This window comes from Sorex fumeus, unplaced genomic scaffold, assembly GCF_029834395.1.
Source record: "Sorex fumeus unplaced genomic scaffold, SorFum_2.1 ptg000014l, whole genome shotgun sequence".
In the NCBI taxonomy this organism is placed as follows: Eukaryota; Metazoa; Chordata; class Mammalia; order Eulipotyphla; family Soricidae; genus Sorex; species Sorex fumeus.
Window position 1 is genome coordinate 4,490,354 of NW_026606071.1, and position 26,895 is coordinate 4,517,248.

General features: G+C 38.6%; 1 pseudogene; it reads left to right on the forward strand.

Moving 5' to 3' along the window:
• The first annotated feature begins 15,300 nt into the window (after positions 1-15,300).
• On the forward strand, positions 15,301-17,266 carry LOC130021142 (serine/threonine-protein kinase 31-like; annotated as a pseudogene).
• The last annotated feature ends 9,629 nt before the right edge of the window (positions 17,267-26,895 follow it).

The following is a 26,895-nucleotide window of genomic DNA, read 5'->3' on the forward strand; positions in this document are numbered from 1 at the left end:
AAAATGATGGTTTGAGGAATTGTTCGGGATGGGAGATGTGTGCTGAAAGTAGATAGGAATCAAACGTGATAACCACTCAGTATCTATATTGCAAACCATAATACCCAAAAGTAGAGAGAGAGTATGGGGGAAATTGTCTGCTACAGAGGTAGGGGAAGGATTGGAAATGTGGGGTATATGGGAGACATTGGTGGTAGAGAATGTTCACTGGTGGAGGGATGGGTGTTTGATCATTGCATGATTGAAACTCAAACATGAAAGCTTGTAGCTGTACCACACAGTGTTTCAATAATAAAAAAATTTAAAAAAGAAATATTTGGAAACTAGTATATAATGTGAAATGAATATGAATGAAAATGTAATGTAAAATACTTTTATGAATTCACAAAAAAGATGTGTTTCCTGACTTAAATCACCAGCAAACTGTAGTATGACCTCTATAATTAAAAGATTTTCTTTTAATGGGAGGAATCAACCTCCCTAACTTCAAACTCTATTACAAAGCAGTAATAATTAAAACAGCATGGTACTGGAACAAAGGTAGAGCTGCAGACCAATGGAAAAGGGTCGAATATACTGACATCACCCCACAAGAATATGATAATCTAATCTTCGAAAAGGGGGAATGAAAAGTGAAATGGAGCAAGGAAAGTCTCTTTAACAAATTGTGCTGCCAAAACTGGACAGCTACAAGCAAAAAAGTGGGCTCAGATCTCTGCCTAACGCCATTTACAAAAGTAAGATCAAGATGGATTAAAGACCTCAACATCAGACCGGAACCCATAAGGTACATTAAAGACAAAACCCTCCATGACATTGACGCTAATGGTATCTTCAAAGATGTCACGCTACTGGCCAAGCAAGTGAAAATAGAGATAGATAAATGGGACTATCTTGAACTAAGAAGCTTCTGCACCTCAAAAGAAACTGACCAAAATACAAAGAAAGTCTACAGAATGAGAAAGGATATTCGCCAAATACACATCCGACAAGGGGTTGATATTCAAGGATATACAAGGTACTGGTTGAACTCCACAAGAAGAAAACACCCAACCACATCAAAAAAAGGGGGCAATGAAACGAACAGAAACTTTCGCAAAGAAGAAATTCGAATGGCTAAAAGAAACATGAGAAAATGCTCTACATCACTAATCATCAGGGAGATGCAGATCAAAACAACAATGAGATATCATTTCACACCACAGAGACTAGCCCACATCTAAAAAACAAAAGCAAGCGATGCTGGCACAGATGTGGCGAGAAACGGACCCTCCTTCACTGCTGGTGAGAATGCCGACTGATTCAGCCCTTTTGGAAAACAGTATGGACGATTCTCTAAAAATTAGAAATTGAGCTCTCATTTGACCCAGCAATACCACTCTTGGGAATATATCCCAGAGAGGCAAAAAAGTATAGTTGAAGTGACATCTGCACTTGTTTGTTCCTTGCAGCACTCTTTACAATAGCCAGAATCTGGAAGAAACCTGAGTGCCTAAGAACAGATGACTGGTAAAGAAACTTTGGTACATTTACACAATGGAGTACTATGTAGCTGTTAGAAAAGATGAAGTAAAGAAACGTACATAAAAGTGGTAATACATGGACAGTATCATGTTAAGCAAAATGAGTCAGAAAGAGAGGGATAGACATAGAAAGATTGCATTCATCTGGGGAACATAAAGTAACAAAATAGGAGAGTAACACCCAAGAATGGCAGAGATTAGTACCAGGAATTTTGTTCCATGGCTTGGAGGCCAGTCATACATGCTAGGGGAAAAGGGAGCTCAGACAGAGAAGGGAGCAGCAAATAAAGGGTGTAGGGAGGATCCTCCCAGAATGGGAGAAGCATGCTGAAAGTAGACTATAGACCAAACATGATTACCACTCAATGCCTCTTTTGCAAACCACAACACCCAATAGGAGAGAGAGAACAGAAGGGAATGCCTAGCCAGAAAAGTAGGATGGGGTAAGGGGATGGGGGATGGCAGGGTTACTGGGACCCGTGGTTGTGGAAAATGGGCAGTGGTGGAGAAATGGGTACTTGATCATTGTATAACTGAAACCCAAGCACAAAAATGTGTAAGTCTACAACTGTACCTCATATTGTTTCACAAATAAAATTTAAATAAAAAAGAAATATAATAATCTTCACATACTTTCCTCTTACCATGGTGGAAAGGTGCATGATGGTGGGATTGGTGTTTGACTATTACTGTAATGAACTATTGTGAACAACTTTATAAAAATAAAATTAAATTTAAAAAAAGTCTCATAAGAATCATAGAACAACCCTTTTCAAAAAGATACTTTTCTCATTCTAAGATTGTAATAAACTTTAATGTACTGAGAAAGTAGATTTAGTAAATCGTGACAATGGCAGGAAGTGCCTGGATCAGACTCCTGCACTTTCTTTGATTTATAGTGTTTGGTACATTTGATTTGTAGTCAAAGAGCGTTACTTTCCCCAGGTATTGTTGGTGAAATTCACTCTTCACTAATTGCTTAGAAGGAAGTATCTAAGTAAATCTTCTATTTTTTAATAAATGTTATTTTTGTGAGAAACCCTGATGCTATATATTCATAATATCCGTTAACATTGGCTTATATGTTAGTTAAACTATAATTTGTGTTTATACTATAATGATTTCTTATTTCTGATTTCACCCTTTTCCAAATTTGTAATTTAGATTATCATTCTTTTTTAATCATTTCCAGAATCTGTATCAAATAATAACATGACATTGTTTAGTACCCTTTAAAATGGCACGGCCAGTGGGGCTTATTCATTGATAATGAAGAACACATTTGGGAAATATAATTATTTGTTAAAATCACTTAATCACTTAATCACTTAACTTCCCGTTAGTCGTCGATTTGCTTGAGCGGGCGCCAGTAACGTCTCCAATTGTCCCTGTCGCGTGGTAGTGTAGCCCAATGGCATCTGTTCGCTCTGGGAACATGAAGGGCTTCAAACCGATCGTTCATGATCTTGATGAAGAAGTTTGACCATCTGGTAGGTGGGTGGCCACGCGGTCTTTTGACATGCCATGGAATCCAGTCGGTAACAGCTCTAGTCCAGCGGTCATCTTTAAATCTCATTACGTGACCAGCCCATCTGATTTTCGACACCTTGGCAAATGAGACAGCGTCCCTGATTCTTGATCGTCGACGGATGTCAGAACTCCGGATTCTTTCTCTCATTTGAGTGAAACGTGATATTCCAAGCATAGCTCTTTCTATTCTTCTTTGGGAGACCTGAATAGCGTTCTCATCTTGTTTGCGTAGGGCCCAGGTCTCTGAGGCATATGTTAATGCAGGAAGAACAGTGGAATCAAAGAGCTGTGCCTGGAGCCGGAGGTTCTTCGTCCTCTTAGCTATTTCTTCGACGTTCTTGAAGGCATTCCAAGCCGCTCACTTCCTCCTGTGCAGCTCGGGTGCCAGGTCATTTGTCATGTTGACCTCTCGACCTAGGTACACATAGCTGTTGCATTCGGAGACGGTTGTTCCGCTGAGAGCGAATGGGGCGTCAGGAACGAGGCTGTTTCTCATAAACATTGTCTTCGTAAGATTCAGCTGTAGTCCTACCTTTCCACACTCACGGTCAAAGTCGGCCAGCATTTGTGCCGCTTGGCTGATGTTTGGTGTTATTAAAACAATGTCATCAGCAAAGCGGAGGTGGTGAAGTTGCTGACCATCTATCTTCACTCCCATTCCTTCCCATTCCAGTCGTCGCATGGTGTTCTCGAGGGTGGCACTGAAGAGTTTCAGTGAAATGGTATCACCCTGCCGAACCCCTCTCTTGACATCAACGATCACTTCTTTGTAGAATGGTGAGATCCTGGTAGTGAATCTGCAATACAGCTCATGGAGGATCCTGATGTATTGGGCTTGAATGCCCTGATTGGCTAGGACTTCAATGACCGCTTCCATCTCAACAGAGTCAAAGGCCTTCTTTAAATCAAAGAACTTTAAACAGAGTGGCATCTTGAACTCCCGAGAAACCTCAATGAGCTTAGTTATCATGTGGATATGGTCGATGGTGCTGAATCCTTTGCAGAACCCGGCTTGCTCGCATGGTTGTCCTTCATCTAGTGTTCTGCCAATCCTATTTAGGATAACTCGAGTGAACAACTTGTAGATGACAGACAATAGGCAGATCGGGCGATAGTTGCCAATGTCATGGACGTCTCCCTTCTTAAACAGTAGTACGGTCCTGCTGGTTTTCCATTGGGACGGAACCTTGCATTCAGACAGGTAGCGAGTGAAGAGCTGAGCCAGTGTATTGATGAGTACTGACGGCAGGTTCTTCAGGTGTTCAGGTCTGACCTTGTCTGGGCCGGGTGCTGTTTGTTTCTTTAATGACGAAATGGCATGTCGGATTTTGGAAGGGAGAACATTGGGAATGACATATCCATCCTGTGGAATTTGGTATGTCAGCAAGTGGACATGGCTATTGAAGAGATTTGAGTAGAAGTCATGGATAATCTTCTCCATTGCCGTTCTGGAGGATGTGATGGATCCATCAGGACGTCGGAGGGCAGTCATCTTGGTCTTGTAGTTGGGGAAGGACAGGCAGGCGTTACGAATACTTTTCCCGGCTTCTGCCACATCTACCAGTACTTCTGCTCTTCTCTCTTTGAGGTCTTCCTTGATCGCATCTCTGCACTGCTTGGCGAGCTCGGACATTTGCTTGCCGTTGCTTGAGGCATGCTCCAAACCACGCTGGCGAATTAGCTCAAGAGTTTTCGAAGATAGGCGATTTTTTGTGGCTATCTCTCTCTTGGCGTGCCTCGCATATTCATGGAGGTGCTGAACCAGTCAATCGTATTCCTCGTCAATATTGTCAACAATGGCATCTTCCCATGTTGCCGCAATAGTACCAAAGAGTTCCCAGTTGGTGGTCATTCTGAGAGTTCTCTTTTTGAACTTTGCAGCCCTTTCTCCCTGCTCTGTGAAGTAGAATTTTGCACGAAGGAGACGGTGGTCGGATCCCATTAGAAATTTTGGAACAACAGCGACATCGGTCAGGCAAAACCGTCGATTGAATATGATGTGGTCTATTTCGTTGTGGAATCGTCCACCGGGAGACTCCCATGTCCATCGTTTAGATTCTGCCTTCTGGAACTGTGAGTTACCATGAATGGTCTTGGTCGACATGATGAACTCAGACAGTCTCTCACCCTGTTTGTTCCATTCTAGGCCATGGGTCCCGATGTGAAGTTCTTCAGCTGATCTTCTCGGTCCTATCTTGGCATTAAAATCACCCACAATGATCTTGTAGAAGGTGTGGTCTTCTTTATAGAACGTCTCTAGCTCCATGTAGAACTTCTCGATTTCTCTTTCATTATAATGAGATGTTGGTGCGTAGACAACGAAGATAGAAACTGCAGGCAGTGAGCCACATCTATTCAAATGTAAACATCCGATTCGGGTTGTTAGGCATTCGAATGAATCAATGCTCTTGGCCAAGTTTGTGTTGACAAGGACACCGACTCCTCCAACACCTCTTTTATCGCATGTTCCGAGTAACAGTTCTTCTCCAGTGTTGAAAACGGCATGGTGAGATTCGTGCCTTCTTGTCTCGGTCAGACCAATGATGTCGTACTTGATCATTCGCGCTTGTACCATCAGGTCCTCGATGGATGCATCTGATGCTAGCGTAAGTGCATTGAAAGTACAGACGATCATTTTTGTCTTCCTTCGTTGTGGCAGCCTAGGTCGGCCTTGAGATTTTGTCGGCCTCTCCTTTCTCATTCTTCTCAGTGCTGCCATGTCGGTGAAGCCTTCAGGGTCAGGTGAATGAAACCAGTTGTAGTTTCTGGTTTTGGCATATTGAATACACAACAGATAGCTTGCCAGGCTCTTCCATGCGGGCGGAATACTCTCAGTAGCTTGCCAGTCTTTCCGAGAGGGATAGAGGCTTTTGGGGCGACCTCTAATCACCCTTGTAGGTGTTACCATATTTGAACCCTATCAAATACGGTACGACAATTCCGGAAGATGGGTATTTAGTGTCTTATGATGTGTCTGGAAAGCGTCCTGAAGTGTGGCGATGGCTGGGTAGTGGAAGTAGTGTCGAACATTTGTTAAAACAGACCATAAATTTGTTTTCAACTTGTACCATGCAATAAATTAAAAGAAGTTTAAAAACGAATCATGTAGAATATCTTTAGCTTTTTTTATGGAAGGATGATATAATGTGGTCTGTGAGTCAGAGACTCCAGAGATCATATAACTCTAGTCCCTGAGTTGCTCTGGTCCCCACTTGTCTCCTTTACAAAGTGAGAAAATTGGCCAGCATTACTTCAGTGGACCTTTCAGTTCTGTAATTCTACTATTTGCTTCTTTTTCACTCCAATAAATTGACTCCAAATATATATATATATCGCTTAATCACTTAATCACTTAACTTCCCGTTAGTCATCGATTTGCTCGAGCGGGCGCCAGTAACGTCTCCATTTGTCCCTGTCGCGTGCTAGTGTAGCCCAATGGCATCTCTTCGCTCCGGGAACATGGAGGGCCTCAAACCGATCGTTCATGACCTTGACAAAGAAGTCTGACCATCTGGTAGGTGGGCGGCCACGCGGTCTCTTGACATCCCGTGGAATCCAATCAGTAACAGCTCTAGTCCAACGGTCGTCTTTAAATCTCATTACGTGACCAGCCCATCTGATTTTCGACACCTTGGCAAATGAGACAGCGTCCCTGATCCTTGATCGTCGACGGATGTCAGAACTCCGGATTCGTTCTCTCATTTGAGTGAAACGTGATATTCCAAGCATAGCTCTTTCTATTCTTTGGGAGACCTGAATGGCGTTCTCATCTTGTTTGCGTAGGGCCCAGGTCTCTGAGGCATATGTTAATGCAGGAAGAACAGTGGAATCAAAGAGATGTGCCCGGAGCCGGAGGTTCTTCGTCCTCTTAGCTATTTCTTCGACGTTCTTGAAGGTGTTCCAAGCCGCTCTCTTTCTCCTGCGCAGCTCGGGTGCCAGGTCATTTGTCATGTTGACCTCTCGACCTAGGTACACATAGCTGTTGCATTCGGAGATGGTCGTTCCATTGAGAGCGAATGGGGCGTCAGGAACAAGGCTGTTTCTCATAAACATTGTCTTCGTAAGATTCAGCTGTAGTCCTACCTTTCCACACTCACGGTCAAAGTCGGCCAGCATTTGTGCCGCTTGGCTGATGTTTGGTGTTATTAAAACAATGTCATCAGCAAAGCGGAGGTGGTGTAGTTGCCGACCATCTATCTTCACTCCCATTCCTTCCCATTCCAGTCGTCGCATGATGTTCTCGAGGGTGGCACTGAAGAGTTTTGGTGAAATGGTATCACCCTGCCGCACCCCTCTCTTGACATCAACGATCACTTCTTTGTAGAATGGTGAGATCCTGGTAGTGAATCCGCAATACAGCTCACGGAGGATCCTGATGTATTGGGCTTGAATGCCCTGATTGGCTAGGGCTTCAATGACCACTTCCGTCTCAACAGAATCAAAGGCCTTCTTTAAATCAATGAACGTTAAGCAGAGCGGCATCTTGAACTCCCGAGAAACCTCAATGAGCTTGGTTATCGTGTGGATATGGTCGATGGTGCTGAATCCTTTGCGGAACCCTGCTTGCTCACATGGTTGTCCTTCATCTAGTGTTCTGCCAATCCTATTCAGGATGACTCGAGTGAACAGCTTGTAGATGACAGACAATAGGCAGATCGGGCGATAGTTGCCAATGTCATGGATGTCTCCCTTCTTGAACAGTAGTACGGTCCTGCTGGTTTTCCATTGAGATGGAACCTTGCATTCAGACAGGTAGCGAGTGAAGAGCCGAGCCAGTGTATTGATGAGTACTGACGGCAGGTTCTTCAGGTGTTCAGGTCTGACCTTGTCTGGGCCGGGTGCTGTTTGCTTCTTTACTGACGAAATGGCGTGTCGGATTTCGGAAGGGAGAACGTTGGGAACGACATACCCATCCTGTGGAATTTGGTATGTCGGCAAGTGGACATGGCTATCGAAGAGATTTGAGTAGAAGTCATGGATAATCTTCTCCATTGCCGTTCTGGAGGATGTGATGGATCCATCAGGACGTCGGAGGGCAGTCATCTTGGTCTTATAGTTGGCGAAGGACAGGCGGGCGTTACGAATACTTTTTCCGGCTTCTGCCGCATCTACCAGTACTTCTGCTCTTCTCTCTTTAAGGTCTTCCTTGATCGCATCTCTGCACTGCTTGGCGAGCTCGGACATTTGCTTGCGGTTGCCTGAGGCATGCGCCAAACCACGCTGGCGAATTAGCTCAAGAGTTTTCGAAGATAGGCGATTTTTTGTGGCTATCTCTCTCTTGGCTTGCCTCTCACATTCATGGAGGTGCTGAACCAGTCGATCATATTCCTCGTCAATGTTGTCAACAATGGCATCTTCCCATGTTGCCGCAATAGTACCAAAGAGTTCCCAGTTGGTGGTCGTTCTGGGAGTTCTCTTTTTGAACTTTGCAGCCCTTTCTCCCCGCTCTGTGAAGTAGAATTTTGCACGAAGGAGACGGTGGTCCGATCCCGTTCGAAATTTTGGGACAACAGCGACATCAGTCAGGCAAATCCGTCGATTGAATATGATGTGGTCTATTTCGTTGTGGAATCGTCCACCGGGAGACTCCCATGTCCATCGTTTAGATTCTGCCTTCTGGAACTGTGAGTTACCGTGAATGGTCTTGGTCGACATGATGAACTCAGACAGTCTCTCACCCTGTTCGTTCCATTCTAGGCCATGGGTTCCGATGTGAAGTTCTTCAGCTGATCTTCTCGGTCCTATCTTGGCATTAAAATCACCCACAATGATCTTGTAGAAGGTGTGGTCTTCTTTATAGAACTTCTCTAGCTCCATGTAGAACTTCTTGATTTCTCTTTCATCATAATGAGATGTTGGTGCGTAGACAACGAAGATAGAAACTGCAGGCAGTGAGCCACATCTATTCAAATGTAAACGTCCGATTCGGGTTGTTAGGCATTCAAATGAATCAATGCTCTTGGCCAAGTTTGTGTTGACAAGGACACCGACGCCTCCAACACCTCTTTTATCGCATGTTCCGAGGAACAATTCTTCTCCAGTGTCGAAAACGGCATGGTGAGATATATATAATCTCACTATATATATATATATATATTATACAAAATATAATATTGTATGTAAAATGTCACTGTTACTGTCCTCCCATTGTTCATCAATTTGCTCGAACAGGCTCAGTAACATTGTGAGACTTGTTACTATGTTTGGCATATCGAATACATCACAGGTAGCTTGCCAGGCTTTGCTGTGCGGGCGAGATACTCTCGGTAGTTTGCTGGACCCTCTGAGAGGGGTGGAGGAATCAAACTCTGGTTGGCCATGTTGGCTGTGTGCAAGGCAAATGCCCTACCCACTATGCTATCTCTCCATCCCATGTAAAATATATAAACTATAAATATAATAATACATAACATAAATCATATAAATATATATAACAGCCCCACCTATAGGACATATGATCTAATAATAAATAATTAATGGACCAGTCTGATTGTACAGTGGGTAAGACATTTTCCTTGCATGTAGCTGAGCTGAATCTCTAATGCAACAAAAAGTGAGTAAACCCCTTTAGGAGTGAACTCTGGGCACTTAGCAGTAAGCCCTGAGCAGAACTGAGTGTGGCCAAAATTGAAAGAAAAAGTAATTTAGTAAAGAACAAGGATACTTCTAAGTGACATTTTTTCTGTTGAGGTAAAAATAACTTGCAAGAGTGTAATATTTATGCTTTGTGAGTATTATGAAAGGAAACTTAATTATCTTTATCTTTGAATTTGGTCTTTTGTTTGAAAACCTTTCCCCAATTCTTCACATGATAGGGTCCCCATTATCTGACTGTAGATAAAATGTCCATTTCCTCTCAATTGTCCTTTCTCACCACCTTTGCCTGGGAAATAGTATAAAGAAATTAATTAAATTTTCCAAAACAAATGTTTATAAAGCTTCTCTATAAAATGTACTCTGGATGGAAAACGAGAGTATCAGGCTGAGCAAAATTAGTAAAAAGGAGAGAGACAGCACAGAACAATCACACTCATCTGTGGAATATAAAACAGTGCAATATGAGACTGATATCCAGGAGGACTGGTCCATTGGTGGAACCTTGTCACAAGTAGAGGGTAAGGGAAGGGAGTTAGGGTAGAGAAGGAACCTGTATTACAATGACAGTTGAAAAGATCACACTGGACAAGAACTGAGTGAAGAAAGTAAGTAAATGGGGTTGTATATGGTAACTTCTTAGTATTTGTATTTCAAACATAATGTCCAGAAGGAAGGAGAATAAGAAAGAGAGAAAAAAGAAAAGTGACTACCACAGAAGCAGGCTGAAGTGGGGATAGGGAGGCAGGGGAGAGAGTCATGGGAGGGAAACTGGAAACATTCATGGTGGGAACATTCATACACTGGTAAAGGTATGGGTATTGGAAAATTGTATAAATGAAACCCAATCATAAACAATCTTGTAACTGTATGTTTCACAGTGATTCAATTAAAAAACTAGATTAAGAAAGAAGCTTATTCTTTACACCTGAAAAGAAAGAATACATATTCTACTCCAGTGCACATGGAACATTTTCCAAAAATTGACCATGTCCTAGGCCACAAAACATACCTAAATAGAATCAGGAAGATAGAAATAGTATCAACAATCTTTTCAGACCATGATGCACTGAGAATAGAAGTGAATCACACACAGACATGGAGAACCAAATCAAACACCTGGAATTAAACAACTCAATGCTTAATAATGAGTGGATCAGGAAGGAAGTCAAGGACGAAATCAAAAGATACTTGGAAACAAATGAGAATGAAGACACGAGCTACCAGAACTTATGGGATGCAGCAAAAGCCATTTAAGGGGAAAATTTATAGCTCTGCAAGCATATCTCAGGACAGAAGAGAGGATGCAAATAAACAACTTGACTTAACAGCTCAAGATCTTAGAAAAGGATCAACAGAAAGAGCACAAACTGGGCAGAAGGAAAGAGATCATAAAACTTAGAGCAGAAATCAACGACATGGAAACCAAAGAAACAATCCGAAAGATCAATGAAACCAAGAGCTGGTTCTTTGAGAAAATAAATAAGATAGATAAAACACTAGCAACACTCACAAAGAAACAGAGACAACCCTAATAAATCTAATCAGAAATAAGAATGGGGATATCACAACAGAAACCAAAGAAATTAAAAAGATCATCAGAGACTACTTTGAAAGTCTGTATGCCATGAAACAAGAGAACCTAGAAGAAATGGATAAATTCCTGGATTCCTATCATCTCCCAAAGCTGAATCAAGAAGATATAGAGTACCTGAATAGACCTATTCACATCAAGGAAATTGAAACTGTAATCAAAAGTCTTCCCTAAAACAAAAGCCCAGGTCCAGATGGATTCACTAGCGAATTTATCCAAACATTTAAAGAGGACCTATTGCCAGTACTTCTCAAGCTATTCCAGGATATTGAAAAAGAAGAAATTCTCCAAACAGTTTCTATGAAGCCCATATCTCTCTCATACCAAAAGGAAACAAAGATACTACAAGAAAAGAAAACTACAAGCCGATATCCCTGATGAACACGGATGCAAAGATTCTCAACAAAATACTAGCAAATAGAGTTCAACAACTCATCAAAAAGATCATACATCATGATCAAGTGGGATTCATCCCGGGGATGCAAGCGTGGTTCAACATTCAAAAATCAATCAACATAATCCATCATATCAGTAAAAGAAAAGATAAAAATAATATGGTCATATAAATAGATGCAGAGAAAGCATTTGACAAGATCCAGCACCCATTTATGATGAAAACACTCACCAAATTGGGGTTAGAGTGGACTTTCCTCAATATAGTTAAGCCATCTACCACAAGCCTACAGCAAACATCATCCTCAATGGGAAAAAAAAGAGAGCCTTCCCTTTAAGATCAGGGATGAGACAAAGAAGCCCACTCTCTCCACTACTCTTCAGTATAGTACTGGAAGTACTTGCAATAGCGATTAGGCAAGAAAAAGATATTAAGGACATCCAGGTAGGGAAGGAAGAAATCAAGCTCTCACTATTCGCAGACGATATACTATACTTAGAGAACCCTAAAACTTCTACAAGAAACTCCTAGAAACAATAGAATTGTATAGTAAAGTGTCAGGCTATAAAATCAATACCCAAAAATCCATGGCTTTCCTATATGCAAATAGTGAAAGAGAAGAAACTGCCATGAAGAAAACAATCCCATTCACAATTGTGCCCCAGAACAACAAGTACCTGGGAATCAGCTTAACTAAGGAAGTAAAGGACCTGTACAAAGATAACTACAAAACTCTACTTCAGGAAATAATAGAGGACACGAGAAAATGGAAAAATAACTCCTGCTCATGGATGGGAAGAATTAACATTGTCAAAATGGCAATACTTCCCAAAGCACTGTACAAATTCAATGCAATCCCTATAAGTATACCCATGACATTCTTCAAAGAAATGGAGCAAACACTCCTGAAATTTATATGGAACTATAAGCCCCCACGGATAGCTAAAGCAATTCTTGGGAAAAAGAAAATGGGAGGAATCAACCTCCCTAACTTTAGGCTCTACTACAGAGCAGTAATAATTAAACAGCATGGTACTGGAACAAAGGTCGAGCTGCAGACCAATGGAATAGAATTGAATATACTGACATCTCTTACCAAGCATATGATCATCTATCTTTAATAAGGGGGCAAGAAAAGTGAAATGGAGCAGGGAAATCCTCTTTAATAAATTGTGCTGGCAAAACTGGATGGCTACATGCAAAAAAAGTGGGCTCAGATCTCTGCCTAACTCCATGCACAAAAGTAAGATCAATATGGATTTATGACCTCAACATCAGACTGGAATCCATAAATTTCATTGAAGACAAGGTTGGCAAAACCCTCCATGATATTGAAGCTAATGGTATCTTCAAAGATGTCATGCCACTGGCCAAGCAAGTGAAAACAGAGATAGACAAATGGAACTATCTTAATCTAAGAAGCTTCTGCACCTCAAAAGAAACAGTGACCAAAATACAAAGAAAGTCTACAGAATGAGAAAGAATATTTGCCAAATACACATCTGACAAGGGGTTGATATTCAAGGATATACAAGGTACTGGTTGAACTCCACAAGAAGAAAACACCCAACCACATCAAAAAATGGGGCAATGAAATGAACAGAAACTTTCACAAAGAAGAAATTCGAATGGCTAAAAGGCACATGAGAAAATGCTCTACATCACTAATCATCACGGAGATGCAGATCAAAACAACAATGAGACATCATTTCAAACCACAAAGACTGGCCCACATCCAAAAGAACAAAAGCAACTGGTGCTGGCACAGATGTGGCGAGAAAGGGACTCTCCTTCACTGCTGGTGGGAATGCCGACTGGTTCAGCCCTTTTGGAAAACAGTATGGATGATTCTCAAAAAAACTAGAAATTGAGCTCCCATTTGACACAGAAATACCTCTCCTGGGAATATATCCCAGAGAAGCAAAAAAGTATAGTCGAAATGACATCTGCACTGTTTGTTCATTGCAGTGTTCTTTACAATAGCCAGAATCTGGAAAAAACCTGAGTGCCTGATTACAGTTGACTGGTTAAAGAAACTTTGGTACATTTACACAATGTAGTACTATGTACCTGTTAGAAAAGATGAAGTCATGAATTTACATACAAGTGGTAATACATGGAAAGTATCATGTTAAGTGAAATGAGTCAGAAAGAGCGGAGAGCAGGATAAACACAGAAAGATTGCATTCATCTGGGGAACATAAAGCAAAAAAATGGGAGACTAACACCCAGGAATGGCCGAGATTAGTACCAGGAATTTTGGTCCATGACTTGGAGGCTAGCCACATGTGCTAGGGGAAAAGGAAGCTCAGATAGAGAAGAGATCACCAAATAAAGGGTGTTGGGAGGATCCTCCCAGGGTGGGAGAAGCATGCTGAAAGTAGACTATAGACCAAACATGATTGCTACTCAATGCCTGTCTTGCAAACCACAGGACCCAAAAGGAGAGAGAGAGAGAGCAAAAGTGAATGCCCTGCCAGAGAGGAAGGGTGGAATGGGGGGTTAGGGGGTGGGAGGAATGCTGGGACCTGTGGTGGTGGAAGATGGGTGCTGGTGGAGGGATGGGTACTTGATCATTGTATAACTGAAACCCAAGGACAAAAATTTGTAAGTCTGTAACTGTACCTCATGGTGTTTCACTAATAAAAATATAAATAAGTAAAAAAAGTAATATTTACATATGAATGCAAAAAATAATAAAATAAAATAAAGCTCTAGGAAAAAGGAAAGAAGCTTATTATTAATTTTTAAAATCTTATATTCGTGTGTGTTGAGTAAGATAAGTGATAATTATTATCATTATATAAATACCATATTTTGCCAATTCTAAAATGCTCATTTTATTCCCATTTTAACATGTCCATAATAGATTTTTTCCAAAAAATAATAAAGTACTCACAAGTAGAAAAAAATTAGTCTTGAATAATTATGTAATGATTATTGTAATCAAAAGCACATTATTTTAACATAATGACAGTGCACTTGAAAGAATTAAACAGTCAAATTTCATGAGTTTAATTTATTAAAAATTGTTCTTTGGGGATTAAGCAATAATTGTAGATATTGAGTTCACTTCCTGAAAAATATGTCAATTTGACTATCCTAAATGCTAAAATCATATGGATTTGTTATTTAACATTGCCTTAAAAATATGTAAGAAGAACTGATTCATACTTATCATGGAAAGGTATTAATGTATTAAAGAAATCCCTCGTGGAAGCCGGAGCATTTTTCAGGAATTGGCCAAATGGATGAAGATGCACATTACAATAAAGTTGAAGATGTGGTTGGAAATCATGTAGAAGATGCAGTAACATTTTGGGCCCAGAATATTTGTAGAAATAAGGTTATTGTGAAGATTGATTGCTCACTTTCTGAAGTTTGTCCCCATGCCAATCAGTTTTTGGGAATCTTGATCCAAAGAAGATTTATGGTGGATTATTTTCTGAAGATAAACGTTGGTAGAGATGCGAAATACTAAAAGTCATCAGTGATGAAAAGTGCCTCGTGAGATATATTGACTATGGAAATACTGAAATTCTAAATTGATCTGATATAGTTGAGATTCCTTTGGCTCTGCAATTTTCTAGTGGATTTGACTAAACATTTAGAAAACACTTTGAACACTTCAGCAGACCAAAGGGGCATGTAAGTGGTAAACTATCATGGATTTGACTAAACATTTAGAAAACACTTTGAAAACTCATGTAGGTGCCAGAATGAAAAATCTGGCAGTTAAGTTTGAAATCTTGAAAGAAATTAGAAGTGTCAACATCAGTGTTTGTTTTGGAAATGACCTTTCAGATGCTATACAAGTATTGAATGAGGGGTGTTTCACTACTCCAGAATCTTTGAATGAATTAGAGATAATTTGGAAAGACAAAAATTTAGCTCAGGAGAAGATTAGAACTTGTCAATATTTGAATTAAGGAAAAATTTTGATTATGGAAAGAAATGATGTGCAACAGAAGGTGTGAATGGCAGTAGAAGTTTTTATTTTGCAAGAGTTTCTAAACTCTTGCAGACATTACAGGACATGTCAGTCTCTTTAGAGGCAATATATGGACAAGCTGAAAAAGGACATACTCTGAAGAAATACTTGCAAAATTTTATGATTGAAAGTGTGATAAAAGACAGGAATTCACCACTATTAGAAGTGAAACAGATATTTCTCTACAGCATCTTATGGCATGGTTCCAGAGCGCCTTAAAGGTTTTTGATCTGTCTGTGGAAGAATCATTGACTCTCGAAGACACAATTAGTAATGTTGATGAAATCCTAGAGAAATCTGAATCAAGTATCTGCAAAGAGCTGGAGATATCTTTGGTTGAGCAAGGTGATGCAGACAAGGAAATAATTTTAAATACATATAGTCAAGTTTTAGGGAAGATCCACTCAGAGGAAAGTTTTATTGCTGCTGTACTATCCAAGTACAAGGACAATATTGAGTTTAAGAAGCAGATTATTGAACGTTTAAATCAGAGCCCCAGTGTGGAACACTTGCGGTCCATTAAAAAGACATTGAAAAGTTTAAAAGCTCGACTGAGATGGAATTGGTTGAAAAGGATACTTCGGAAGAATCTGATGACCATCATGGATTTTAAATCGAGAAGATAAAGCAAGAAATAGCTCAACTGTGCAATAGTGTCTTTCGGGAAATTTAGCATGAGTAGGAAGAATATGAGAAGCTGAGTAACTTGGTACAGAAGTGGTTCCCTGAACTGCCTTTGTTTCATCCTGAAATAAGATTACATAAATACATGAACTCTGGCGGTCTCCTTACTATGACCTTGGAACGGGATCTTCTTGATTCTGAACCCATGAAGGAACTTAGCAGCAAGCATCCTTTAATATGTTCTGAGGTCAATGGGTAGGTAATTCTTTTAAAGGGCTACTCTGTGGATGTCAACACAGAAGCCAGTGTGCTTCAGCGAGCAGCTGCCTATCACCAAGCTCACAGAGAAGCCAAAGGTGAGTGTGGGTTACTGCCCTTAATATTTCTGTTTTAGTGCAAGTCAGATCCTGTGGCTTATCTGATGGTCCCATACTATCCTAGAGCAAACCTTAGTGCTTTAAAGATCATGAAAGGTGTAGCCCAGGGCCTGCATAGTTTGCATAAGGCTGATATAATTCATGGATCACTTTATCAGAACGATGTATTTGTCTTAAACCATGAACAAGGAATTGTTGGAGATTTTGACTTCACCAAATCTGTGAGTCAGCAAGCCTCAGTGAATATGATGGTTGGTTAATTGAGTTTGCTTCCACCTGAATTAAAAATTGGAAAACCTGCTTCTTCGAGTTCTGACTTATATGCTTATGGCTGCCTTTTATTACGGCTTTCTGTGAAAAATTAGGAATTTGAGACAAATGAAGATGGAATACCTAAAGTGGATCATTTTCATTTGGATGATAATCTCAAATCCCTCCTCTATAGCTTGATCTATTGTAGAAGTTCAACGACTGCTGATCAAGTTTTGAATGCTGAATATTTCTTGCTATCTAAGGGGAAGTCAATTCCAAGCCTAGAAAAAGACAGAATATATCCAAAATAAAGAGGAAGAATTTAAGATGGATAACTTGGAAAAATGTAAGGAAAAAACAAGAAATGGTGAAGCCAATTTTGATTGAGAGATTAGTTTTGTTTTGTTGCTGCAGATGTTTTTCTTATAGAATGCTGTTTAGTTTGGTTAAATGAATAGAAAAAAATCTTGCAAGTATTTTGGAGCTAGTTGGGTTCTGTCTTTGGTATTGAAATTGCAACAAATTAAAAATTTTGACTGTGCAAAAAAAATTCCCCATTAAAATTTTTGAATTTGATACAGTGGTTATGCTTATTAGGATCCTGTAGATCAGGGCTTCTTAAACTTTTCTACTTACAACAATTTTTACCCCCCAAACTTTTTACTTATGCAGATGTATACAGTTACATAAAGTAGTTATATAAATCAAATATTTGTTGATACTGTATCACATAGAAATTTATTTCAAAATAAATATTTGAGGATTTTTTCAGATTCCCCACTTTCACATGATCTTAGCTTAAAGGCTGAGAAGTGATAGATTTTCCACTTTCAGTTTTTGTGAACCCATAGAGGGTCAAAACCTTCAGTTTTAGAATTTCTTTAGGAGAAAAATTCTACATGTATTCCAAGTTAATAACTTTGCAGGGATATATTCTATAAATATATCCTTTGCAGGGATATATTCTATAAATATCATTGTAAACATAAAAATATATAGTTATATTTCTGCTAATCTTACAACTATTTTCCAAAATATAATGACTATATAATAACATTAATTTTATAAGATGCAAAAAATATATAAACCATAAATTATGAGTTTCCTTGTTTTAGATTATTTTGATTTTGAGGAATAATGGCTAGGAATTTTGTTTAATGTCTCTCGATTTGTATATATTGCCTTATATATTTTTCTCATAACTCAATTTTGGTTGTTGGATTTAGGGGAAATAATGGCAGATATAAAATGCCTTTTTTAAAAATAAATGAAACAGTATACTTTTTATTGAATGAACTTTACTTAGAAAAACATGAGGGGAGAGAAAGAGAGAAAGAATGCATATAAGGGAGAACACAAACTTCTCCAGGCTTGGAAAAAGCAAGCAAAGATGCAGGCAAGCAAGGCAAATGTTAAAGAATGAGATGGGCTTAAAGAACAAATAATACAACATCATTTTTATGTGTTTTACATTCTATTCATGATATGGGGCATCGGTCTATGTAATTATCTGAAATTATAGAGACAACATTTATATTGTTTATAAAATGTCTATAAATAAATTAATTAATTAATTATAAATGTACCTGTTACATAGGTACATATCTCAACTACAGCTTAACATTATGGTTGCTATATAGAGTAACATATAAAGACACCATCTCCAAATTTGGATATAATGTCTGTCCAACTCTGTCTAATTCTGTTCAACAATGGAACAGAAAAAAAATCATCCTTTGAGTTTTAAACTAATATAAATTAGTACCAATATATACAATATGGGCTGGAGCCATAGCACAGTAGGTAGGGCCTTTGCCTTGCATGCGGCTGACCCAGGTTTGATTTCTCTGTCCCTCTCAGAGAGCCTGGCAAGCTACCAAGAGTATCCTGCCCACATAGCACAACGTGGCAAGTTCCCCAGGGCATATTTGATATGCCAAAAAACAATAACAACAACTCTCAGAATGGAGACGTTACTGGTGTCCGCTTAAGCAAATCGATGAACAGTGGGAGGAGGACAGTGCTACAGTGCTATATATACTAATATATATTAGTAAACTAATATAAATTAGTTCTACTATTAGTAGAACTTAGTCATTTACAGAGGTATTCCAATCTAAGAGATGAAATTGTGTTGATGCATTCTCTAAATCAAATCATGGAGACCTATTTTTGTTTGTGTCAAAATAATATCCCACCAGAACATAACGAAATAATGGGAAGTTAATGCCAGGAATTGTAGTTGTTAAAAGGTTTCAAGGTGAAAACAAGAAGGTGAAAATTAGCAGCAGAAAGGTGAAACTTTTCTATGTATCTTAATAAGCAACAAGAGATGCTGAATTACCAAAGCACTGAGACTATTGTCCTGGGCAGAAACCCAGGATACTACATTTGCCTGAAACTACTTCTTCTTTCATTGTAGCCACTGCTATAGAAATGGCTAGAACCAGGTAGAAATGGTTTTTTAAAAAAATTTCCACTCTTCATTCTTATTTCAATACTTCTAGCAACAGCAGTGATTAGCAAGTAATCATACTTATCTAGGGTGTCTAGATTATGTATTTCTAAACTTTCCAACTCAGACAGAGAGAAGGCATGGAGGAGAGATACTTTCGCCCTAAGCACAGGAGTACTAACTAAAATATAACTAATATCATGCAATTAATAAGGTGAGTAAACTTTAGTTAAACAGTTTTTTCTAAGTATGAAAGATATAAGCAAGATGTTGTGCTGAGTGTTCGGGAAACACCAAGTGTTTTAAATACTATTTCTGGTTGCCACAAGAGTTAAAATATTTATGTATTTATTATTAAAATTGGAATTATAGGTAATAACAAATATTATATGTATGTAGATAAGCAACATACTTAAATAAAAAGGAGAAAGTCATTAGTTTTACTTAGGAAATCTAGTTTAAAAAGGCTTAACTATTAACCTAAAAGATTTAAATTCTGGTGCTGCTTTTAAGCAAGATTTTCAATTGTTTTATACTTCTCTTTCTTTGTAAAATAAAAAAATGATGAAAATAATATTCCCCAATTTAACAGATTTTTGGAATATGATGGAGCCATGCATATAAAGCTGAAACATAAAATATTGTAATAGTCCTGGGACCAAAAAAAGGGCCTATAAATATTTGCTAGTCTCTTGTAAATATTTTGATTGTGAGTTAAAGTTTTTTTTTTATAAGGAATTGGGTGTTTCCCAATGATCTCTGTGCTTCGAACATGGCCTAGGGACACTATTTTATTAAACACAAGTATTCTATATCCCCAGATAGCTATATAAAGTACTGCATCCCTAGGCCATGTGCAAAATAAAACTTTACAAATCACAAATCCAAATTTTGGATGTAATAAAAAATTATTTTCAGATTTTAGCTTGGTTTTTGCACAAAATCTTAAACGTGTTATAAAACTTATTGATGCCTCCTGGCGCATTAAACATAGGCTTCTACCACTATCCAAAAGTAGACCATTTCCATTTTGTATGATTTATTAGCTTATTTATGTTGCTCTTATGCATGTGAAAAAGTTTAAGCAATGAATTTAAGAATGTTTTAAAATTTTTTCTATTTAAATTAATGGCATTAATATTCAAAGATCTAAAAAATAATCTACCGGATCATACAAAATGAGGAGTCTACTTTTGTATAGTAAAAAAAGATGTACTGGAGCTACATCAGGTTTTTGATAAAGGCTGAATAAATTTGCCACTGTGTTGTTCATATGTGCATCATGAAGTCATGGAGTATTAGATAAGCACAGATATTTTTGTTTTGTTCAGTTTTTGGATAACATCTGGGCTTACTCCTATTTCTGTGCTCAAGGATCACTCCTGATGAGGCTCAGGAAACCAGGTCAGATGCTGGGGATTACACCCAGGTAGAATTTGTGCAAAGCTAACACCCTGCTGGCGCTACCATCTCTGTCTCAATGAATGCACATTCTTAAGGATTGTCTCATCCAAATTTATTCTGTAGTTAAGATTGAGAAAATGAGGGAGTATATTCAATAGCTAACAGTTACTTAGCTAGGAATTTGCAAAACTATCAATAAACAAGGACTTTTATTTTCTATAATTGTGGTCCTTTTACTAATAACCTCACAACTTATACTTTCTCCCACCTTGAAAATACTTCTTTTGTAAATAGATTTTTCCCCCGTGAGATATGTTTGCTATGATTTTTTTACAATGCTGCCTTGAAAATTTTATTTAGCATCTTATCTACATTCAAAAGTTTATAGTTGAATGTTGTTGCAAATATTTAAGTTGGATGTCAGATTGTTGTCTTTTTGTAATAATAATATAGTTATTATAAAACTTAGAAAAATTTCCACAATCTAACTGACTTACAACTTGTCTTCATAAAAGTTAGATGCATTATTAAAAATTAGAATAAAAATTTGATAAAGGCCACTTAATTTTCTCAAAGAAAGAAATTTGAGTATCACCACCTAAAATATCTAAAAAGAATAACTTTTAGTGACTTGGAAAAGCAGTTATAACTAGGAACATTTGGCCTTTTCAAATGTGAAGCAATAGGAAGAAAACAATATGACTGAAGACCTTAGATATGCTCAAACAAACCATTAGTGAAGCAGAATGAAATAATACTGTTTAGGGGGAAAGACAAATTGACATTTGTAAACAATATTGACTAATAAATCAAATATCACCACTCCTCATTCAGTGCCCATGAAAACTTTTTTCATTGATTCAGGATGAGTAAATTCCAATTTTTGTGACACTTAATTTTGATCTCCCTCCAGTATACCACTTATTAATGTTTATTTTATTTACTGCCTTTGTTTTTCTCAGAGTACTGAGAGAGTACTTTTAGTCTTTTATTAATTCACTCATTTATTTATTTACAAATCCAATCATCCAATAAAATATTCATCTATTTACTCTTGTATTCAAGAGATTTTTTTCAGTGTTTATAATAAGGCAGAAAAGCTGAAGCTGATTATGAACACAGTACTTGGATCCTCTAAAGCTTACAAACAGGTCTTGGGAAATAAATGTGGCAAATTCACTTCTAAGTAGTATGTTACATTCCACCAGTCAAGGTCTCAAAGAAAAGAGATATTCCACATATTCTGAGATACTCATATGTTAAAATTCACTTCCACCTGCTTGCACAGGTACTGTTTGCAAACCACTGGATAAGTTAATTGCATTCAAACATACAAACCTTACAATTTTTTGCAATTTTGATTTATTTATTCCCTTTTTTTACATTTAAAAAATAAGTGTTTATCTTCCCTAGAAATTTTGTTTCTTTTTTTATATTTTTATTAGTGAAACACCATGAGGTACAGTTATGGACTTACAAATTATTGTGCTTGGGTTTCAGTTATACAATAATCGAGTACCCATCCCTCCATCAGTGCCCATTCTCCACCACCACTGATTCCAGTATCCCTTCAACACCCCATCCCCCAATGCAATCCAGCCTCTGTGGCAGGGAACTCCCTTTTGTTCTCTTTCTCATTTTGGGTGCCATGGTTTGCAAAAGAGGCATTGAGTGGCAATCATGTTCAGACTATAGTCTACTTTCAGCATGCATCTCTCATACTGGGCGGATCTTCTCAACACCCTTTATTTGGTGCTCCCTTCTCTATCTGTGCTTCCTTTACCCCTAGCATGTGTGGCTGGCCTCCAAGTCATGGAGTAAACCTCCTGATATTTATCTTGGCTATTCTTGGGTGTTAGTCACCTATTTTGTTACATTATGTTCTCCAGATGAACACAATCTTTCTATGTTTGTCCATCTCTTTCTGACTCATTTCACTTAGCATGATACTTTCCATGTAGTACCACTTGTATGTAAATTTCATGACTTCATCCTTTCTAACAGCTACATAATACTCCATTGTGTAGATGTACCAAAGTTTCTTTAACCAGTCATGTGTTCTCAGGCACTCAGGTTTTTTCCAAATTCTAGATATTGTAAAGAGTGCTGCAATGAACAAACAAGTCCAGATGTCGCTTCGACTATAATTTTTTTGTCTCTCTGGGGTATAGTCCCAGGAGTGGTATTACTGGGTCAAAGGAGCTCAATTTCTAGTTTTTTGAGAATCGTCCATATTGTTTTCCAGAAGGGCTGAACCAGTCAGCATTCCCACCAGCAGTGAATGAGGGTAACTTTCTCGCCACATCCGCGCCAACACAGGTTGCTTTTGTTCTTTTGGATGTGGGCCAGTCTCTGTGGTGTGAAATGATATCTCATTGTTGTTTTGATCTGCATCTCCCTGATGATTAATGATGTAGAGCATTTTCTCATGTGGCATTTAGCCATTCGGATTTCTTCTTTGAGAAAATTTCTGTTCATTTTGTAGTCCCATTTTTTTGATGGGGTTGGATGTTTTCTTCTTGTGGAATTCAACTAGTACCTTGTATACCCTTGATATCAACCCCTTGTCAGAAGTGTATTCAGCGAATATACTTTCCCATTCTGTAGACTGTCTTTGTATTTTGGTCACTGCTTCTTTTGAGGTGCACAAGCTTCTTAGTTTAAGATAGTCCCATTTGCGAGACAAGGATGCCCACTATCTCCACTGCTGTTCAGTATAGTACTGGAAGTACTTGCAATAGCGATTAGGCAATAAAAAGATATTAAGGGCATTCAGGTAGGAAAGGAAGAAATCAAGCTCTCACTATTCGCAGATGATATGATACTATACTTAGAGAACCCAATAACCTCCACCAAAAAACTCCTAGAAACAATAGACTCGTATAGTAAAGTTGCAGGCTATAAAATCAATACCCAGAAGTCCATGGCTTTCCTATATGCAAACAGTGAGAGAGAAGAAAGCAACATGAAAAAAACAATCCCGTTCACAATTGTGCCCCAGAAAATCAAGTACTTAGGAATCAGCTTAACTAAGGAAGTAAAGGACCTGTACAAAGAAAACTACAAAACGCTACTTCAGGAAATAAAAGAGGATATGAGGAAATGGAAAGATATCCCCTGCTCATGGGTCGGGAGACTTAACATTGTCAAAATGGCAATACTACCGAAAGCATTGTATAAATTCAATGCAATCCCTATAAGGATACCCATGACATTCTTCAAATAAATGGAGCAAACACTCCTGAAATTTATATGGAGCAATAAGCCCCCACAAATAGCTAAAGCAATTCTTGGGAAAAAGAAAATGGGAGGAATCAACCTCCCGAACTTCAAACTGTACTACAAAGCAGTAATAATTAAAACAGCATGGTACTGGAACAAAGGCAGAACTGCAGACCAATGGAACAGGGTTCAATACACTGACATCTCCCCTCAATCATATGATCATCTAATCTTTGATAAAGGTGCAAGTAATGTGAAGTAGAGTAAGAAAAGCCTCTTTAACAAATTGTGCTGGCATCACTGGATGGCTACATTCAAAAAATGGGCTCAGAACTCTACCTACCACCATGTACAAAAGTAAGATCAAAATGGATTAAAGACCTCAACATCAGACTAGAAACCATAAGGTACATTGAAGACAAAGTTGGCAAAACCCTCCATGACATTGAAGCTAATGGTATATTCAAAGATGCCACACCACTGACTGAGCAAGTGAAAACAGAGATAGATACATGGGACTATCTTAAACTAAGAAGCTTCTGCACCTCCAAAGAAACAGTGACCAAAATACAAAGACAGTCTACAGAATGGGAAAGGATATTCGCCGAATACACGTCTGACAAGGGGTTGATATCCAGGATATATAAAGTACTGGTTAAATTACACAAGAAGAAAACATCCAACCCCATCCAAAAATGGGACAATGAAATGAACAGAAACTTTCTCAAAGAAGAAATCCGAATGGCAAAAAAGCACATGAGAAAATGCTCTACATCATTAATCATCAGGGAGATGCAGATCAAAACCACAATGAGATACCATCTCACACCTCAGAGACTGGCCCACATTCAAAAGAACAAAAGCAACCGATGCTGGCGCGGATGTGGCGAGAAAGGGACACTCCTTCACTGTTGGTGGGAATGTCGACTGGTTCAGCCCTTCTGGAAAACAGTATGGACGATTCTCAAAAACTTAGAAATTGAGTTCCCATTTGACCCAGCAATACCAATCCTGGGAATATATCCCAGAGAGGCAAAAATGTATAGTCGAAGTGACATCTGCACTTGTTTGTTCATTGCAGCACTCTTTACAATAGCCAGAAACTGGAAGAAACCTGAATGCCCAAGAACAGATGACTGGTTAAAGAAACTTTGGTACATCTAAACAATGGAGTACTATGTAGCTGTTAGAAAAGATGAAGTCATGAAATTTACATACAAGTGGTACAACATGGAAAGTATCATGCTAAGCGAAATGAGTCAGAAAGAGAGGGATAGACATAGAAAGATTGCATTCATCTGTGGGATATAAAGTAACAAAGTATGAGATTAATACCCAAGAATAGCTGAGATCAGCACCAGGAGGATTACTCCATAGCTTAGTGGCCAGTTGGGCATTCTAGAGGAAAGGGCAGCTCAGATAGAGAAGGGAACACCAAATAAAGGGTGTTTGGAGGATCCTCCCAGGAGGGGAGATGCATGTCGAAAGTAGACTATAGACTGAACATGTTTGCCACTCATGCCTCTTTTGCAGACCACAAGACCCAAAAGGAGAGAGAGAACACAGGAGATTGCCCTGCCACAGAGGCAAGGGGGGATGGGGGGATGGGGGTGGCAGGGATATTATCCATGGTGGTGGAAAATGGGTACTGGTGGAGGGATGGATATCTTATCATTGTATAATCAAACCCAAGCACAAAAAATTGTAAATCTACAACTGTACCTCATGGTGTTTCACTAATAAAAAAAAATTAAAAAAAAAAAGTTAGTCCCATTTGTCTATCTCTGTTTTCACTTGCTAGGCCAGTGGCGTGACATTTTTGAAGATACCATTAGCTTCAATGTCATGAAGAGTTTTGCCAACTTTGTCTTCAATTTACCTTATGGATTCTGGTCTGATGTTGAGCGCTTTAATCCATTTCTATCTTACTGGTGTTAGGCAGAGATCTGAGCCCAGTTTTTTGCATGTAGCTTTTCAGATTTGCTAGCACCATTTGTTAAAAAGGCTTTCAAACTTCACTTCACATTTCTTGCTACTTTATCAAAGATTAGATGATCATATGTTTGGGGGGAGATGTCAGTGTATTCAACCCTGGTCTGCAGCTCTGCCTTTGTTCCAGTACCATGCTGTTTTAATTATTACTACTTTGTAGTAGAGGTTGAAGTTAGGGAGGCTAATTTCTCTTATTTTCTTTTTCCCAAGAATTGCTTTAGCTATTTGTGGGTGCTTTTTGTTCCATATAAATTTCAGGAGTGTTTGCTCCATTTCTTTGAAGAATGTTATGGGTATCGTGATAGGGATCGCATTGAATTTGTACAGTGATTTGCGAAGTATTGCCATTTTGACAATGTTAATTCTCCCGATCCATGAACAGGGGACATTTTTCCATTTCCTCATGTATTTTTATTTTCTGAAGCAGCGTTTTGTAGTTTTCTTTGTACAGGTTCTTTACTTCCTTGATTATGCTAAATCCTAGGTAGTTGATTACCTGGTGCACAATTGTGAACGGGATTGTTTTCTTCATGTCATTTTCTTCTCTCTCACTATTTGCGTATTGGAAAGCCATGGACTTTTGGGTATTGATTTTATTGCCTGCAACTTAACTATACAAGTCTATTGTTTTTAGGAGATTCTTGTTAAAGGTTTTAGGGTTCTCTACATATAGTATCATATCATGTGCAAATAGTGAGAGCTTGATTTCTTTCTTTCCTTCTTGGATGCCCTTAATACCTTTTTCTTGCCTAATTGCTATTGCAAGTACTTCCAGTACTATATTGAAAAGTAATGGAGAGAGTGGGCATCCTTGTCTCATCCCTGATCTTAAAGGGAACGGTCTCAGTTTTTCCCCATTGAGGATGATGTTTGCTGTAGGCTTGTGGTAGATGGCTTAACTATATCGAGGAAAGTCCACTCTAATCTCAATTTGGTTAGGGTT